Below are 16,319 nucleotides of genomic sequence, written 5' to 3' on the forward strand. Positions count from 1 at the left end.
GAGGTTGCAGGGCACAAGTAGCTCAACCCCTTTCCAGTCTTCACCTTTGATTTGGCTGCTGGCGCATACACATGACATGTACATTCAGCTTTTGTCAAGCTTGTTCAATTTCTTTCTCTTTTCAGGAAGTGAAAACTGTTAGAGATGGAATGGAAGTAAGCAGTTTGTGTTTGATTGATCCTAACCTCCTCCGAGAGGCAGTTATTACAGGATCAAGATCGTATTCTTGCATTTTGCCACAATTTCTTGATATCGTGAACAGGGAGAAGATGAATCTTGTACCCTAATAGAAGTTGAAGTACAGTCACCCCTCGATTGCCGCAGGATCTCTCTTCGCAGATTCGGTCATCTGTAATAAAGAAAATCATATAACCTAGTTAATAGAATATAATGTATTCGCAATTCGTGATAAGTATTCTCGAGGCACGATGATTTCAAATCAACCATGCTTCTTTGTACCCGTCGTGCTTCGCAACGTTTTCCTCTCTATACAGCACAACACCACATCTCTGGCTCACTTGACCTTAATCTTGCTTTGTTTCTTCTCGCAAGTGCATCTCCCACAGTCGTTTTTGTGCAGAATCACGTAATTTAAAAAAGCAGCGTAAAAAAAAAAACCTACATATTCAGTGTGCGTATACATAGTGATTTTAGTGTAAAATGTGATACGTACTGTGTATGACTTTACCCCACATGCCAAACAGTCGATGACACAAGGAAATGCATGATACTTCAGACTTACTGCATAGAACTTAGTACATAAACGGTTAGTGGTACTGTACTTATGAAGTTTTCTGTTCATTTTTATTGTGTTAGTGTATTCATTGCATAACACTGGAATGTTATTGCTATATTAACTACTGCATAGTATTGCATATGAAATACTGTACTTGGCAGTATTAATATAGATATAGGCTACTCATACAGTGACTTTGAACAGCGCTAGTCAGTCATCCGAAAACAGTAAACACTTACGAGTGTTACCTTAGCTAATTAAGCTGTACAGAGTGATAGCACTGTACATATATTACAGCATTATGCACTACAGTATCAGTGAGTGTTGTTAGATAGGAATAGCAGTGTTTTGTTGTTACTCTACATATATGTACAGGGTACTGTATATGTAAGTATTTGGGGTGACTCGTATTATTGTGAATTGTAGTATTACCATGTATGTATTACTTGTACTGTACACTTTTTTAAATGTTTCTATTTATTAACACAATACTTATGCTAGGATAAAGACAAACTAAAAACAATATCATCTGTACAGTGTGTTACTTAATGCGTTAGTCGACCTAGCATAGGCATTGGGCTGTGAGTAGGTAGGTTAGGTGTTAACCCATCCCAGGGCAATAAGTATTAGCAAATTTGTTCCGTAACCGAAATACAAACCACGCTATTTACAAAGGGTTTACTTTTAGCGCAGCTGAAATGACGAGCCAATAGTTTTTAACGAGGGTTAATTACCCGCGCGCTAGTTAGCGGGGGTTGAGGAAGGGTAGCTTGCTACCCCTCCCCCCTCCACACACCGGTGACTTGCTTCACTTCACTTTTGGCTCGGCGGTGATCAGACGTGTCTGTTCATCGCCTTCGTGACAGCCTTTAATTTTCTTCTTTTTCTTTACAGCTTGTGTGATTGGTTGGAAGTTGACCTTCAGTTATTTTCTTTTATTTAATATGCGGACATGCCCTGGAGTTGCCGGCCGTCCTTGTGGGACTTTCATGTCGGACGTGATTACGGATCCTCACACCCTCTGCCCTCAATGTCGGGGCCGACGGTGCGACCAGGATAACATGTGCCGTGAGTGCAGGGAGTGGTCTGCCTCCCAGTGGGAGAGGTTTGGCCGTCGGCGTAAGAAGAAGTCCAAGAGAGACCGTTCTCCTCCGGGGTTAGCCTTGAAGGAGGAAGGTTCTCGGGACTCTTCTTCCGCCGCCCAAACCTCCTCCGAAGCTCCCCCTCGTCCGCCTCCTAAGGAGAGTCGTCCGAGTGGGAGCGCAGGCCCTTGTTCTGTTTCCCTACCTTCGGTGGGGGGAGAGGGCGTCGCCTCCCATAGCGAGGCGGTTCCCCCTCCTCCTCCGGGGGAGGTTATTGATAATAATACTTTATCCAGTGATGATCTGTTGCAGATTTGGTCGTCCCTGGGGCTTAAGGGCTTGCCCTCCAGGGTCGCTCTTATTGACCTTGTCTCGTTGGGGGCCGCTGTTAAACAGTCGCCGGTGGTAGCGGAGGTAGACCCTCTGTCTATTGTCGACGTCGTGGTGACAGAGGCCTCCGACGTGGCTGGGCCTTCCGACGCAGGTGCTGTTGCTGGTGATGGTGCTCTAGGCTCTCCTCCTCCTTCCGTGCATCCTTCGAAGGGGGAAGTGAGTCCTTCGGTCTCGACTGCTGCCCAGCTTCCTTCTGAGGGAAGTGTTTTGAAGGAGACTCCCCTTCGGAGGACCGATGGTCCCGACGATCTCCCCCGAGGCCGCCTCCGCCGTAAGGCTCACCGCCCTCTACGCCACAAGGGCCTCCCTTCCCCTTACAGGGGGACTAAGAGGCGCCTTTTTGGGTCTTCGTCCTCCGGGGGGGACTCTCCTCGTCAGCCTCAACCGACTACTCCGCCCTCCTTGAACCTCTCTGCGGACCGCTCTCCATCTCCTGCCGGATCTTCGCCTTCTGGAGAACTCGTCACCCGACGGGCAACGGTCCCTTCGGGGCTAAGGGATTCTTCCCTTACGCGAGCAGGGCCAGCGCACAAGCGCTCTCCTGCTCGCCAGCGATCTCCTGCTCGTCGACGATCTCCTGCTCGCCAAGACTCTCCTGCTCGCCGACGCTCACCTGCTCGTCGGCTCTCTCCTGAGGTTCGCCCCCCTCGCCAGCGCTCTCCTGCTCGTCAGCTCTCTTCCGAGCGTCAGCGCTCATTTGAGGACCATCGCCCTGCGGTCTCTGACCACCCTTTAGTTCCTGCTGAACTCCCTGCTCACCATCCACCTGGTCCTGTGGCTACGCAACATCGTGCTGCGCGTGTGTCAGAAACACATGTTCGCCAACGCGCCAGCGATCTTCCCGTTCCTGCTCGTGAACCTATCCTCTCACAGGACACGCGTCGACCTTCTGCTCGCCAGCGATCACCAGCTCGCCAGCGATCACCAGCTCGCCAGCGATCACCAGCTCGCCAGCGATCACCAGTTCGCCAGCGATCACCTTCACATGCTGCCCGCCATCGCACGAACCTGCATGATCGCCCGCTTACGCATGCTGCTCCTCATCGCAATACCCTGAACGATCGCCCTCCTGCGGATGCTGATCACCATCGCACAACCCTGCACGATCGCCCGCTTACGCATGCTGCTCGCCATCGCACAACCCTGCACGATCGCCCGCTTTCGCATGCTGCTCCTCATCGCAATACCCTGAACGATCGCCCTCCTGCGGATGCTGATCACCATCGCACCCTTTCACGCGATCATTCACCTGCGCATGCTGCTCGCCATCGCACAACCCTGCACGATCGCCCGCTTACGCATGCTGCTCCTCATCGCACAACCCTGAACGATCGCCTTCCTGCGGATGCTGATCACCATCGCACCCTTTCACGCGATCATTCACCGGCGCATGCTGCTCGCCATCGCACAACCCTGAACGATCGCCCGCTTACGCATGCTGCTCCTCATCGCGCAACCCTGAACGACCGCCCTCTTGCGCGCAATCATTCACCTTCACATGCTGCTCGCCATCGCTTACCATCACGTGATCATTATCGCCAGCGATCTTCTTCACCTACGCGGCAGCACGATCCCTCGCCGTCGCGCCATCGCTTGCGTTCGTCGCCTCGGACACGTGTTCATTTACCTGCCCACCCTCACGCCCACTCGCCTGCGCGCCCGCGCGATCGCTCGCCTGCGCGCGCCCGCTCGCCTGCGCGCCCACGCGATCGCTCGCCTGCGCGCCCGCGCGACCGCTCGCCTGCGCGCCCGCGCGACCGCTCGCCTGTGCGCCCGCGCGATCACTCGCGCAACCATTCGCCTTTGCGCGACCGTTCACCCTCGCGCGACCATAGTTCGCGGCGAATTCCACAGCCGGTGGTAGCAGCAGGGACGCGTGCTCCTAGACGGCACTCGGGATCACCTCCATCCAAGCACAGGTTGGTATTGCAGGACGAGGACAGGTCATTACAGCATTCTTCCCCACCTTCTTTTCAGGCAGGTACCGTCGTGTCCACTCCAAAGGATCGCCCGATCCCTTTCACCTTAGCGAGGATTTCGGACTCTGTGTCCTTTGAGCAGCAGACTTGGTTTGGTCCGCTGGCACGGGCGTTAGTGAGGGTTATGAAACCAGCACTCGCCGGCCAGGGTAACAAACCAGCGGCTGTCTCTCCTACGCTGAAGAGAAAGAGAGGAGTGGACTTCGTGGTGACTTCCCCCAGGGCGAAGTTGGTTCCCAAGAGGTCGGTCTCGAGGGTCCCCTCTCCTGCACGAGTACTCTCTCCTTCTCCCGTGGACGAGGCCTTTCCGTCCTCAGGTGAGTCCAGTGGACCGGTAGTCTTCCCCCCGGCACCAGGGGGGGAGACTTCGCTTCAGGCAGGAGAATTGTCTCGTGAGGAAGGGGCCCCTCGAACCTCGTTGTTGGGATCCTGTATCCCTCCTAGGAGGGAGCCCAAGGATTCCAAGACCATCCCTAAATCCTCTGCAAGGATTCGACAGGAACCCATGACTACCCAGGGGAATGTCCACGTATCACCCCAGGAAGAGATTCCTGGGGCAGGAGACTTAGCTGCCAGCCCGCAGGGAGGAGAACAGCAAGAGTCCGAACATGCCTTCTGGCAGGTCCTAAGCCTGATAAGGCAACTTAACAGTCTTACGGATCCAGTCATCCCCCCCCCGTGAAGGCAAAGACACAATTCTGGATGAAGTGTTCGACGTTCGGAAGGCCCCTAAGACCAGTGCAGCTCTGCCCTGGTCTCGGGGGCTGAAGAGTGCCAGAGCTAGGGCCAATGCTCAGCTCGCACTTCTTGCCTCCTCCAGTCGTTCCACTGCTGGGAACAAACTCATCCCTCCTCCTCGCCTTCAGCAGAGGAGGTATTTCGAGATCCTGGGTGAGCACAACCTCGCTCTTCCGCTCCATCACTCTGTGGAGGAGCTGGCGAAGGGAGTTCCCTTGGAGAAACTCTCTGCCCGGCAGGTGTCGTTCTCGGCGGCAGAGATCCTTAACCACGAGAAGGTCGCTAAGTGTGCCATGCAGGCCACTTCGTGGCTGGACTTCTGGTTAGGATCTCTGGGCATCCTATTGCGATCTGAGGACTTGTCCAAGGAGACCAATAGGAAGGCCCTAGAGACCTTCTTGCTCTCGGGCACCCGCTCCATCGAGTTCTTGGCGCACCAGGTTACCACCCTGTGGGCCAACTCGGTGTTGAAGCGTCGCGATGCTGTGTCCGAGAGATTCCATCCGAAGGTCCCCGCCGTAGATGTGTGTAGGCTCCGACATGCCTCCCTCCTGGGGGAGAGCCTGTTTGAGCCTCAAGACTTGGAGCGAACAGCTGAGAGGTGGAGGAAATCCAGCACGGACTCCCTCCTCCACAGGGCCCTTACAACTCGGCCCTATAAGCCTCCAGCCCCGCCACAACAGCAGCAACAGCCTCGTAAGGCTCCAAAACAGGCACCGGCAGCTAAGAAAGTGGTGTCTAAGCCCCAGCCCTTTCCAGCCAAGGTCAAGAGGGGTGGTAAGTCCTCCAGGGGAGGCAAGACTTCTAGGGGTGGCGGCCGCGGCCGCAAGCCCTAGGGGTGGCAGTCCCCCTGCGTGTCCACCTGTGGGGGGATGCCTTCAGCGTTGCGTCCGCAGGTGGCAACATCTCGGGGCCGATGCTTGGACGATCTCGGTGATCGGCCAAGGTTATCGCGTCCCGTTCACGTCATCTCAACCTCCCCTGACAGCGAATCCAGTGTCGTTGAGCTCCTATGCCATGGGATCGGCAAAGGGGCTGGCCCTTCAGGCCGAAGTCAAGACCATGTTCGAGAAGGGTGCTCTCCAGGAGGTCGTGGACGGCTCTCCAGGCTTCTTCAGTCGACTCTTTCTTGTAAAGAAGGCTACTGGAGACTGGAGACCCGTCATCGATCTCTCGGCTCTGAACAGGTTTGTCAAACAAACCCGGTTCAGCATGGAGACAGCAGACACAGTCAGACTTGCGGTGAGACCACAAGACTTCATGTGTACACTGGATCTAAAGGATGCGTACTTCCAGATCCCAATCCATCCGTCTTCCAGGAAGTACCTGAGATTCTGCCTAGACAACAAGATCTACCAGTTCAAGGTGCTGTGTTTCGGTCTCTCCACAGCTCCTCAGGTGTTCACCAGAGTGTTCACCCTGATTTCGACTTGGGCGCACAGGAACGGCATTCGTCTCCTTCGTTACCTAGACGATTGGCTGATCCTAGCAGACTCGGAGTCGACCCTTCTTCGACACCGAGACAGGCTTCTAGATCTTTGCCAGGATCTGGGGATCGTGGTAAACCTCGAGAAGTCCTCTCTGCAGCCGTCCCAGCGACTGGTTTATCTAGGCATGCTAATAGACACCAATCTCCACAAAGCCTTTCCATCAGACGACCGGATAGCAAGGCTGAGGAGGGTGGCGGAACCTTTCCTCAGACGAAAAGAACTCTCCGCCCAATCGTGGTTGCGTCTCTTGGGCCACCTATCCTCCCTGGCCCGTCTGGTTCCAAACAGCCGCCTCAGGATGAGATCCCTTCAATGGCGGCTCAAGTCCCGGTGGAATCAAGGATCCGATTCCCCGGACACTCTGATCCCAATGGGGTCTCTGGAACAGACGGACTTGCGGTGGTGGCTGGCCGACGAGAACCTGCGAAAGGGAGTGAGTCTTCTCGTCCTTCCCCCGGAATTGACTCTGTTTTCGGACGCGTCAAAAGAAGGGTGGGGGGCGCACGTTCTGAACCAGAGGGCCTCAGGCCTTTGGTCAGAATCAGAAAAGTGCCTACACATCAACCTGCTAGAATTGAAGGCCGTCTTTCTGGCCCTTCAACAGTTCCAACGGTTCCTGGCGGGTCACTCCGTGGTGGTGATGAGCGACAACACCACGGTAGTGGCTTATATCAACAAGCAGGGAGGCACTTTTTCGCAACAGCTATCCCATCTTGCAGTAGAGACTCTGAGGTGGACCGAAACCCACTCGATAACACTATCAGCTCGCTTCATTCCTGGCAAGAGGAATGTGCTCGCCGACAGTCTGAGCAGGGCTTCGCAGATAGTGAGTACCGAGTGGTCTTTGGATCCTCAGATAGCCAACAAAGTCCTGACTTTGTGGGGTTCCCCGACGGTGGACTTGTTCGCGACAGCCTTGAACTTCAAGCTGCCCCTGTACTGCTCACCAGTCCCGGACCCCAAGGCACTCTGGCAAGATGCTTTCCAGCAACGGTGGGACAACATCGACGTGTACGCCTTCCCACCATTCTGTCTGATGAGAAGGGTGCTCAACAGGACCAGACTATCGGTCAACTGTTCCATGACTCTAGTAGCTCCGCTATGGCATCACGCGGAATGGTTTCCGGACCTTCTGCAACTCCTGACGGAACTCCCAAGGGAGCTTCCTCCACGACACGAGCTTCTCAGACAACCCCACTCCGGTGTCCCTCACAGGGCCGTAGCCTCGCTTCGGCTTCACGCCTGGAGACTATCCAGCGTCTCCTCGCGGAGAGAGGCTTTTCGCAACAGGTTGCGGAGAGAATGTCTCGGCACCTGCGAAGGTCCTCTGAGGGAGTCTACCAAGCGAAGTGGAGAGTCTTTTGTGGTTGGTGTCGTGGAAGGGGTATCTCTCCACTCGATGCCACTATTCCAGCAATAGCGGACTTCCTTGTGTATCTGCGAGAAGAAATGCGCCTTTCTGTCTCGGCAGTGAAAGGCTATCGCTCAGCCTTAAGCTTGGCCTTCAGATTGAAGGGCGTGGATATTTCTTCATCGCTAGAACTCTCTTTACTCATACGTAGCTATGAGCTTACCTGCCCCCAGTCGGAAGTGAGACCCCCTCCTTGGAACGTGGTTCGAGTTCTCAGGTCTCTCAAGAGACCTCCCTTCGAGCCATTACGCCAGGCCTCCGATCGCCACCTGTCTTGGAAGACGGCTTTCCTACTCGCCTTGGCCTCGGCCAAGCGAGTTAGTGAACTTCATGGTCTCTCGTACGACATCGCCCATTCAAGGGGATGGGGGGAGGTAACGTTCAGGTTCGTCCCTGAGTTTGTGGCCAAGACTCAGAATCCTGGAGTGCCGGATCCTCGGTTCGACTCTTTCAGGATCGCGAGTCTCCGTTCTGTAACAAACGACCCAGACCAGCTGCTACTATGCCCAGTGAGGTGTCTGAGGTACTACTTGAAGAGAACGGCTGCAGTCCGTCCTCATGTGTGAGCTTTGTTTGTGAGCACAGGCAGGACAAAGAGGAGGGTCACAAGGAACACCATCTCTGCTTGGATTCGAAGGGTTATCCACCATGCCCTGAATCCTGACCCTCCTCCGTCACGTCGCCCTCGGGCCCACGATGTCAGGGGTATTGCTACATCCCTGGCCTTCAAGAGAAACTTCTCTGTGACGCAGGTACTTCAAGCGGGGGTCTGGAAGCGTCAAACGACCTTCACAGCCCACTACCTGCAAGACGTGACCCACAGGAGCCTCGATACGTTCTCTATCGGCCCTGTGGTGGCTGCACAACAGCTGGTCTAACCTCAGGCTCCTTTTTGGACAAGTAGCAGTAGGTTGAGGGCGTTGTTACCCGGTCTTAGTCTGTGTGAATGAAAGAGTATGTCTGACCCTTACTTCTTTCTTCATTCTCCCCTCTCTTGGGGAAGCAGCATCCTGGTCCTCGCATAGCTGACCTCGACCTCTGCAGGTAACCCATGCTTCTTTGTGCTCCTAGTATTAAGCTTAATACTGTTGCGTCTCCCATACCCTGACGAGGTGGTATGGGGAACGTCCTATCCTAGAATTCCTATCTGAAGGTCTCAAGGTCAACTTCATAGGACGAGTCACACTCTCCTCCTCACACTACTTATGTAGGCCACTCGTTCCTAGCGATGCTAGGAACCTGTGAGGTACAGGGGCTCCCTCTCTCTAGTGCTGCTCACTAAGGGATCGAGCCCCCGGGCAAGCCGAAGTCAGTAAGGCTGGGGACTTTCCACCCTTCCTAAGGGGTAAGTCACCCTTTGTAAATAGCGTGGTTTGTATTTCGGTTACGGAACAAATGACAAATTCGAAGATAATTTGTATTTTTCCTAACCATACAAACCTTAGCTATTTACACATATGTGCCCGCCATCCCTGACCCCCAAGTCAAGTCCTACCTCTAAGTGAAGTGAAGCAAGTCACCGGTGTGTGGAGGGGGGAGGGGTAGCAAGCTACCCTTCCCCACCCCCCGCTAACTAGCGCGGGGGTAATTAACCCTCGTTAAAAACTATTGGCTCGTCATTTCAGCTGCGCTAAAAGTAAACCCTTTGTAAATAGCTAAGGTTTGTATGGTTAGGAAAAATACAAATTATCTTCGAATTTGTCATTTTTGCAGACTGTTTAAAGGTTAAAAGGTTTAAAGGCTACTCATGAATGGCAGAGGCAAGGGACAGGGACATTGCCCTATCGAGCAGGACAATGCCCTAGAGACTAAACATATATACATGATCAGTCCCCAAGCCCCTCTCCACCCAAGCTAGGACCAAGGAGTGCCAGGCAATGGCTGCTGATGACTCAGAAGATAAACCTATAGGCTCCCCCAAACCTCCCATCCTTAGTTCACAAGGATGGTGACATTGCAGCGACTAAGGAAACTAATGAGTTTGAGCAGGACTTGAACCCCAGTCTGGCGTTCACCAGTCAGGAACGTTACCACATTGGCCACCACACTCCTGCAGTGAGAGTCTTTCCATAAGACAATAACATCAGCAGGCTTATGGAAGTTGTGCAGCCATTCCTATCCAAGTACTTGCTTTGCACTAGCAATATCTTCTCTGTTACCTCTCCTCTGAGAAGCTTGTTTCCCACAGAGCCTCTACCAGAGATCCCTCCAATGGTATCTGAAGGATCCCTGGTTAGCAGACAGGGATCCCCCATTCCATCCACTTCCAGTGGGACTGGAGGTTCAGGACGGTCTGTGCCTGTGGTTGAACGAGGAAAACCTCACCTGGGAATTTCCATTCAACTCTCCACTTCCAGAGATGCAAATTTTCTTGGATATGTTGAAGGTGTGGGTGGGGAGCATACCTGGACAACCTGGTAGTCCGGGCATGTGTGTGTGGACCGAAGAAGAATGGCATTTGCACATCGATGTTCTAAAGCTGAAAGCAGCCTTCCTAGGGTTGCAAGCATTCCAAGAATGTTTGAGGAGGCACTAAGTAGTGTTGATGAGTAACACCACCACCATCGTGGTCTATTTCACCAAGAAAGGGAGCACGGTGATGCACCTTTTTTTCCAAGCTGACGAAGTGAGTGCACATCTGGGCGGTGTTTCACTCCACAAGGTACATTCCGGAAAAGAGGACTGTATTAGCAGACGCACTCAGTCACCAGGGGTAGGTTGTAGGGTAGAGTGGTCCCTAATCCTCATGTAGTGGAAAGGCTTCTAGCCCTGTGGAGCTCTTCGGGGATTCACCTGTTAGCCACCTGACTGAAAACGAAGCTCCCTGTGCTCTGTTCCCTGTTCCTGACCAATGGATGGTGTTCAAATATTCCTTCCAACATCCGTGGGATCACCTGGAACTGTACGCTGTTTGGCTATTCAGCTTGATCCAGTCTGTAATCAACAGTTTGTTCCAATACAGAGACTTACCTCGAACTACTTTCTTAGGAGGTACCTGGAATCTCCTCTCAACCAACCAGAGTTTTGTGTAGTTTACCCTACTTCCGTTTTCTGTGAGGACTACCCCAGGCGGAAGGATACGTGCCCTGAGGCTAGTCCCGAGCCAGGTCGCGCGTTAGCTTGGGTCTCGACCTTCAGTAAGTTCTCTGGTCGCGTCGTGATATTATCTCGACGCTCTCCTTGTCTCAGTGCGACCCTTTGTGTCCCCGACTCGTGTGTCCCACGTGGTTCCCGCGTGGCCCGCTATACTTTCCCTTGTGCTCTCGCGTGTCCACTTGTTTCCCCTTGTGCTCTCCCTTGTGGTTGTAAAGTGTTCTCTTGCCCTTATTATCCTTTCCCGCTGCGTTCCTAAGGCTGGAAAATCGTGTGGTACGTTTTTATCTAAGCCTGAGGTGGACCCGCACTCCCTTTGCTCTTCGTGCAGGGGTAGAGTTTGCTCTCCTTCGGACACGTGTCCGGAGTGTGTGTCCTGGACTGAAATGCAGTGGGTGAGGTTTGGGACGAAGAAGAAGACGTCGTCTAAACGCTCGCCCAGGAAGTCCAGCATTTCTTCGCCCACGACGTCTACAGGAGAGAAGTCTGACAGGGTCCCTTCTTCATCCCCTACCCAGAGTAGGGGACGAGGTAAGTCCGTTGCGGGGAAGAAGCCAATGGTTCTTCCCCAGGAGTCGTGTCTTTGGGATTCTGGGGTTGCTGATCTTTTACAGGCAAGTGAGGGACCTGAAAGTTTTATTAGTGAGGGTCCGCAGGATGATGCCCTTGTGCATGAGGGCCACGTCTCTTCGGACGACCCTATGTGGAATAAGGATGTCCCTGTATCTTCACCAGCATCGTGGGTTTATGTTGTAGGTGCCTCCGCAGCAGAAGGAGCCCCAGGAAAAGAAGATTCGCCGTTAGAAGATCCCCTCGGATGGGGTCCCCCGAGAACTCCCTGTAGATCACCTTTGAGGGGGGAGGACGGCCTTGGGTCCTGGTTCCAGAGTGTTAATCCTCCGATATCTCTCCCAACCCCTCTATCGGCGGTTCCCGACGTCTTCCTTCAGCCTTCGACATCCGGAACCCAGAAAATGGTGAAAGCAGACGTTCCCGTCTCTCGTAGTTGTTACGAGGAGTCGTCAGGGTCCTCGGAGGTAGACTCATAGTTGTCGTCAGAGGAGAAGGTGTGGAGAAGACACCGTCGAAGGAGGGACAGATCCAGGAGACGGCGCTCCCCCTCGAGGTCCCGCTCTAGGTCACGGCATGGGAGGAAGCGGTCAAGGTCCCCGAAGAAGAAACCCAGGAGGAGTAGTTCACCGAAGGAGCAATGGGTCCTCGTTCCCCACAGTAAGCTCGCGGACTTTACTACTCTCCCGAGCACTGCGGGTTGGCTTCCCGGAGACAGTCCTTCTAGAAGGGCCTCCACCAGCCGTAGAGTTGACCCTCACAAAGACCCAAGGAGCTCTTCGGACAGGCGTAAGACCTCGAAACAGGCTTCCCTACCTGCCTAGCGGAGGGATTCGCCTTTTCGGACGGGCAGCCTCGTCGAGTTAGCTCAGCCGAGCGATATAGAGGGACAGCTTCCTCTGTCGGGCAAACCCACGGAAGCCTACCCCCCCTTTGAAGAAAGGCAAACGGAGGACGGAGGTTCCCGAGCCATCTGTAATGCCCGTCCTCAGACCACAGCCTGGTGCAAAGGCCTCCGTCAGTACGGTTCCTCAACCTCGGACGGAGGGCGCGGACAGCGACATGGAAACCGCACCAGCGGAGGACTCCGCTTATAGGAGGGTTATTGGTCGCCATCACCACAGGATCGAGGAACCACTGCCTGCGGACGAGGATGCCTACCGGTCTAGCCTTAATAGACTAATGGAGGAGCCCGTCCAACAGAAGCCCTCTTTAGCCCTACCTGTAGCCAGAGATGTGAGGCTTGGCCGTGCTCACATAGACAAGATTGTGGCACGAAACGCTGAAGGTTCCAAGGTTCAAGGGTCCTCCAAGTTACTCCAGGGGTTGAAGTCCCAAAGTAAGTACTATTGTATGGAAGGACAGCCACAGGGAGCCAGCAAAGCAGGAGACTCCTTGGAAGTCTTAGGTCAGGGAACTTCGGAGGACAGGGCTTCCTCAGCTCCTATCTGTTTTTCTCCATTGGAGGCGACGATGACGGAGATGTCCAAAGATCTCGTCAACGTCGCCTCTTGGTTAGACTGGTGGGCCTCGACACTAGTAGGCATCCAGGCTTCCGCCGACTCTGCAGTGCCGTCCAACCAAGCACTGCTGAAGGAACTTATCAGCTCCGGAGGACGGGCCTTGAAGTTCCTAACTTTTCAGTCTCTAGCGTTATCCGCCAATTGGGTTCTGCGACGAAGGGACACAATCTTAAATAAATTGTCCAGACGTATACCGGACAGGGAGGTGAGGACCTTGAGGAACCTTTCTGTGTGGGGTGACGGACTCTTTCCCCTGAAACAGACGGAAGAAGTAGTGGAGAAGCTGTCGAAACGGAAGGAAGTAAACACTCCCAGACCTCATACCATGAGGAGGCCCACTTACAGAAGGCCTCCTCCGGATGGACCGTCGACGTCTCGAGCTCCCCCTAACCAGGTGAGAAGAGAGGCCCCGCCTTCCCTGTGGTCTTACCCTTCGCAGCCCTCCCGCAGAGGCGATCCCACAGCCCCAGCCTCCTATAGAACAGCCCACTCAGCTTCCAGGAGAGGCCGGTCAGTTTGCTCCTCCAGAAGGAGGTAGGTTGAGAGGCCCCCCACTCCTGCCCAAGCCTCAGGTAGTGGGATGCCTCAAACGATTTTGGCAAGCATGGAAGAATCACGGAGCGGAACCCTGGACGGTAACAGTGTTAAAAGAGGGGTACAGGCTCCCGTTCCTGGCAGATCCTCCACCTCTTATCCCAGCAAGTCAGTCGGAATGGTTAGCCCCCAGGGACCCCTTGAAGAATGAGGCCTTACAAGAATAGGTCTCCACTATGTTAACGAAAGGGGCAATGGAAACGGTGCTACAACCAGGTCCAGGTTTCTACAGCCGCCTCTTCCTGGTGGAGAAAGCGACGGGAGGTTGGAGACCGGTCATAGATCTGTCAGCCCTCAACAAGTTTGTGTGCAAGACCGGCTTCAAGATGGACACCCCGAAGTCGGTCCTGGAGTCCTTGAGGGAAGGAGACTTCATGATTTTCATAGATCTCAAGCACACCTATTTCCAGATCCCTATTCACCCCTCCAGCAGAAAGTACCTTAGGGTGAAGTGGGATACCCAGATCTTGCAATTCAAGACTCCTTGCTTCGGCCTGTCGACAGCGCCCCAAATCTTCACGAGAATCTTCACGACTGTCTCCATATGGGCTCACGAACGGGGTATTCGTCTGATTCACTACCTGGTCGACTGGTTACTCCTTTCTTCCTCAGAGGCAGTTTTGAAGGAACAAGGTGCAAAGCTAATGCAATTCTGCAAGGTTCTGGGTATCACCATCAACCTGGAGAAGTCGCACCTGTCTCCCTCCACCAGGATGACGTACTTGGGGATGGTTCTAGACTCCCGACTAGTGAGAGTCTTCCCATCGGAAGTAAGGCTGAACAACCTGGACCAGATCCTCCGTCCCTTCCTACCAGGCCAGCCCAGGAGAGCGAAGGATTGGCAGAGATTGATAGGCCATCTAGTGTCTTTGGAGAAGCTGGTTCCCCAAGGGAGGATGAAACTCAGGGCCATCCAACGGAACCTGAAGGGGCTTTGGAACCAAGTAGGGTCGCCCTACAAAGTAATTCCTGTTCTTCCAGGGACGAAGCAATCCTTGGAGTTTTGGAGAGACCGAGCAAACACCCTCAAGGGGATGCCCTTTGCGGCGGAACCGCCGGAGATGCTCCTCTTCACGGACGCCTCCAAGGAAAGATGGGGAGCTCATCTTCGCAGGGAGTCAGCGAGGGGTTGTTGGATGGAGGTGGAAAAGACACACCATATCAATGTCCTGGAGATGAAGGCCGTTCAGAAAGCGTGCCTTCAGTTCGTCGGTCTGCTAAGGGGAAACATAGTGGCGTTAATGTGCGACAACGCCACAGTAGTAGCCTACATAAAGAAGCAAGGCGGTCTAAAATCAAAGGAGTTGCGACCTCACGTTGGAGATTCTGGGTTGGGCTGAGTCGGAACAAGTCATAATAACAGCAAGATTCATTCCGGGAAAGGAATGTCCTAGCCGACGGACTCAGCAGAATGGGCCAGGTGGTAGGGACCGAATGGTCTCTTCATCCAGAGGTAGCAAGTCTTATCATCCAAAAGTGGGGTTCGCCGGTGATGGACCTCTTCGCGACCAGGCTGAACGCACAACTCCCCGTATTCTGTTCTCCTGTCTCAGACCCAAAGGCGACATTGGAAGACGCCTTTCAACACAGGTCGGACAATCTCGACGTGTATGCCTTCCCTCCCTTCACACTGATCAGGCAAGTGCTCAACAGAGTAAGAATGGCTCTCAATCTAAGGATGACTTTGGTAGCGCCTTGGTGGCCAGAGAGAGAATGGTTCGCGGACCTAAGAGAGATGGCGTGCCTTCCCCCATGGCCTCTGCCAGACAGACCAGATCTCCTAAGGTAACCACACTTCCAAAGGTTCCACGACAATCCACGATCTCTGCGCCTTCACGCGTGGAGGTTATCCAGCGGCTCCTGAGGAAAGGTTATTTGGCAGGAGCAGCTGAAAGAATATCTCGTTATCTGAGGCACTCATCGGCAGCGGTGTACCTGGCAAAATGGGCAACTTTCACGAAATGGTGCGCCTCCAGAAACATCAAGCCCTTAGGAGCCTCGATTCCGGACATTGCGGTGGTGTGCATGTCAATTCCAGCCATCAAGGGAGTCCGTGCAGCGTTAGGCCAAGTTTTCCCCTTGAAAGGCATTGATCTGGGTTCCTCTAGGCACATCTTTATGCTCATCAGGAGCTTTGAGCAAACCTGCCCTCCTCATGCCTCCAGGGTGCCACAATGGGATGTGGCTAGGATTCTGAAGATGTTGAGTGAGCCACCCTTTGAACCTTTGAAGGACATAGTAGATAGAAATTTCACGCTCAAGACGGTCTTCCTGTTAGCCTTGGCTTCAGCTAAGAGGGTGGGTGAGATCCATGGCTTGTCCTACGAAGTCTCGCACACAAGAGGTTGGCGAGAGGTCTCCTTCAAGTTCGTTCCTACATTTGTGGCTAAAACACAAAACCCATCTGTCTGGGATCCGAGATTCGAAAGGTTCACTGTTCCAGCAATTCTTCGGTCAGGTAATCCGGAAGATTTGAAGTTGTGTCCAGTCAGGTCCTTAAGGAAATATCTAGAGAGGACTGCTAGTCTCTGACCTGGCATCAAGAACTTCTTCGTCTCCACGGTCACGGTGAGAAAGTCGATCTCTAAGAATACTATCTCCTTTTGGCTTCGACAGGTGATCATCAAGGCCTATAGTAGTGCTGGTCTTCCCCTTCCAGGTAGGCCCAGACCACATGATATTAGAGGTATAAGTACCTCTGTGGCCTTTG

At 53.7% G+C, this 16,319-nt stretch overlaps 1 protein-coding gene across 5 annotated transcripts in view; it reads left to right on the forward strand.

The window, feature by feature from the left end:
* The window catches only part of LOC137649986 (dmX-like protein 2), a 192,412-nt gene that overhangs the window by 125,207 nt on the left and 50,886 nt on the right, over positions 1-16,319 (forward strand). The gene's annotated exons all lie outside the window — the stretch shown is intronic.

The sequence above is a fragment of the Palaemon carinicauda genome, chromosome 11 (assembly GCF_036898095.1).
Source record: "Palaemon carinicauda isolate YSFRI2023 chromosome 11, ASM3689809v2, whole genome shotgun sequence".
Classification (NCBI taxonomy): Eukaryota; Metazoa; Arthropoda; class Malacostraca; order Decapoda; family Palaemonidae; genus Palaemon; species Palaemon carinicauda.